This window comes from Bos indicus, chromosome 17 (genome assembly GCF_029378745.1).
Source record: "Bos indicus isolate NIAB-ARS_2022 breed Sahiwal x Tharparkar chromosome 17, NIAB-ARS_B.indTharparkar_mat_pri_1.0, whole genome shotgun sequence".
In the NCBI taxonomy this organism is placed as follows: Eukaryota; Metazoa; Chordata; class Mammalia; order Artiodactyla; family Bovidae; genus Bos; species Bos indicus.
Window position 1 is genome coordinate 29,640,726 of NC_091776.1, and position 3,331 is coordinate 29,644,056.

At 42.0% G+C, this 3,331-nt stretch overlaps 1 pseudogene; it reads left to right on the plus strand.

The window, feature by feature from the left end:
- The first annotated feature begins 621 nt into the window (after window positions 1-621).
- Window positions 622-1,678, plus strand: LOC109571003 (glutaredoxin-3 pseudogene; annotated as a pseudogene).
- The last annotated feature ends 1,653 nt before the right edge of the window (window positions 1,679-3,331 follow it).

Consider the following 3,331-nt stretch of genomic DNA (forward strand, 5'->3'; position numbering starts at 1 on the left):
GCAATCCCCAGATAACTGCAGTTCCGAGAGTGACCTCAGGCAAGAATGGCAGACGAGTCTCTCCAGCTAGGTCTGGCCCAATGCCAACCAATAGAAACTGTGAGAAAATGAATGATGGCTTTTTAAGCCATTAACATGTGGGATGATTTGTTATGCAACACTAGATAACTGATACAACTCTGGTGGTTGAAACCATAATTGTAGTCAATTCCAGAAAAGTGAGTTTGATTTAAATTCAATTAATTTAAAATTTCCTCATCCGTAGCCTTCTCTCAAAGTGGCATATAAAGTTCTATACAATTCCTATATCTAAGATGTGAACAATGCATTTGATATACTCAAGCTATTACATAAAACGCTACATTCAACAGAGAGTACACTTTAAAGGGATCCTGGCAATCCAATGGTTAAGATTCTGTGCTTCCAATGCAGAGGGCACAAGTTCAATCCCTGGTCAAGGGAATTAAGGTCCTACATGCTGAGTGGTGAGGCCAACACACACACACACACACAAAACAACAAACAAACATAATACAAAGTGAATCTCATAGATTTGGGGCATATACATAGTGTTTCCACCATAGGGCTTACAGTCCATGGGGTTGCAGAGAGTTGGACATGATGGGCAGCATGGCAGCAGGGGTGGCTGAGGTGGTGGCAGCTGTGGTAGAGGTTGGCTCAGCCCTGCAGTTTGAGGAGCTGCTGCGCCTCAGAGCCAAGTCCTTTCTTGTGGTCCATTTCTGGGCACGATGAGCTCCTCAGTGTGCTCAGATGAACGACGTGATGGCAGAGCTCGCCAAAGAGCACCCACAAGTTTCATTCGTGAAATTGGAAGCAGAAACTGTTCCTGAAGTATCTGAAAAATATGAAATTAGTTATGTTCCCACCTTCCTGTTTTTCAAGAATTCTCAGAAAATCTACTGATTAGATGGTGCCCATGGCCCCAGAGTTGAGCAAAAAAGTTCAGCAACATGCGTCTGGTGGCTCCTTCTCACCCAGTGGTAGTGAGCACCTGAAGGAAGACCTCAACCAGCCCCTGAAGAAGTTATTTCTCGCTGCCCCCTGCATCCTGTTCATGAAAGGAACACCTCAGGAGCCACGCTGCGGTTTCAGCAAGTAGATGGTGGAAATTCTTAACAAACATAATATTCAGTTTAGCAGTTTCCACATCTTCTCAGATGAAGTTCGCCAGGCCCTCAAAACCTATTCCAATTGGCCCACGTATCCCCAGCTCTATGTTTCTGGAGAGCTCATAGGAGGACTTGATATAATTAAGGAGCTAGAAGCATCTAAAGAACTAGATATGATTTGCCCCAAAGCCCCCAAGTTAGAGGAAAGGCTCAAAGTAAGGACAAATGAAGCTTCTCTGATGCTCTTTATGAAAGGAAACAAACAGGAAGCTGAGAGTGGCTTCAGCAGGCGATTCTGGAAATATTAAATAGTACTGGGGTTGAATATGAGACATATGATATACTGGAGGATGAAGAAGTTCAGCAAGGATTAAAAGCTTACTCCAACTGGCTAACGTACCCTCAGCTGAATGTGAAGGGGGAGCTTGTCAGAGGACTGGACATCGTTAAGGAACAGAAAGAAAATGGGGAGTTGCTGCCTATACTGAAAGGAGAAAATTAATGAACGTTAGACTTGGTGCCTACCCACTGCAGGAAGGATTCCTCCAGAGGAGCAGTTCATGATTTAGTCCTCAGAAATGGACTAGGAGGAGAAAATGCTCCTAACCAGTATCACTTTGTGTATTTCACGAGGCTGCGCTAAATAACATATGTGACCTTTTTTCCACCAAAAATAGAACCCAATAAACATCTTCAAGTTCAATTTAAAAAAAAATTGGACATGAGTTAGTGACTAAAACAACAACTAAGTCTTTAAGGTAAGTCTTTAAGCTTCAGTGTCCTGGAAGTTGAAATCAAAATTATGCCCATGACACCAGGCCTTCAGGTTTTTGTAAAGGTTGCCATCCTCCCATTTGTGATTGATTCTGAAAGTCTTAGACAACTACAGAGAATATCTGAATGTCAGGCTATGCAAGATTTTGTGTATTTAATTTTCTCCTGTTCAACTTTAAAAAAAATTCAGGCTTTATTGAGGTACTTGTTGTTCAGTCGTTAAATTGTATTCAGTCCTTTTGCAACCCCATGGACAGTCGCCCACCAGTTTCTTCTGTTCATGGGATTTCCCAGGCAAGAATACTAGAGTGGGTTGCCGTTTCTTTCTCCAGGGGATCTTTCTGACCCAGGGATCATATCCATGTCTCCTGCATTGGCAGGAATATTATCTACCACTAGCCACCAGGGAAGCCCTTTATTGAGGTACAGTTGATGTACAAAATTGTAAGATATTTAAAATGGTCACTGTAGTGAAAAGATCCCCCTCATCTTAATGTATCTACCAAATTCCTGCTCAACCTTTACCAAAAGTCCAGATGAAGGAAATATGCAAGGTATACATCTTGAAGAACATAAGCCATTTCCCTAGATGGCTCACTTTATTCCCTGGATTATCATAGAGTTGCATATGAAATCCACTGTCTTCCTTCGGTCTGAGCATTCTTTGGCATTGCCTTTCTTAGGGATTGGAATGAAAACTGACCTTTTCCAGTCCTGTGGCTACTGCTGAGTTTTCCAAATTTGCTGGCATATTGAGTGCAGCACTTTCACAGCATCATCTTTCAGGATTTGAAATAGCTCAACTGGAATTCTATCACTTTCACTAGCTTTGTTCGTAGTAATGCTTCCTAAGGCCCACTTGACTTCACGTTCCAGGATGTCTGGCTCTAGGTGATTGATCACACCATCGTGATTATCTGGGTCGTGAAGATCTTTTTTGTACAGTTCTTCTATGTATTCTTGCCAACCTCTTCTTAATATCTTCTGCTTCTGTTAGGTCCATACCATTTCTGTCCTTTATTGAGCCCATCTTTGCATGAAATGTTCCCTTGGTATCTCTAATTTTCTTGAAGAGATCTCTAGTCTTTCCCATTCTGTTGTTTTCCTCTATTTCTTTGCATTGATCACTGAGGAAGGCTTTTTTATCTCTCCTTGCTGTTCTTTGGAATTCTGCAGGGAATATCTTTCCTTTTCTCCTTTGCTTTTGGCTTCTTTTCTTTTCATAGCTATTTGTACAGCCTCCTCAGACAGCCATTTTGCTTTATTGCATTTCTTTTTCTTGGGGATGGTCTTGCTCTATCTCCCGTACAAGGTCACGAACCTCTGTCCATAGTTCACCAGGCACTCTATCAGATCTAGTCCCTTGAATCTATATCTCACTACCACTGTATAATCATGAGGGATTTGATTAGGTCATACCTGAATGG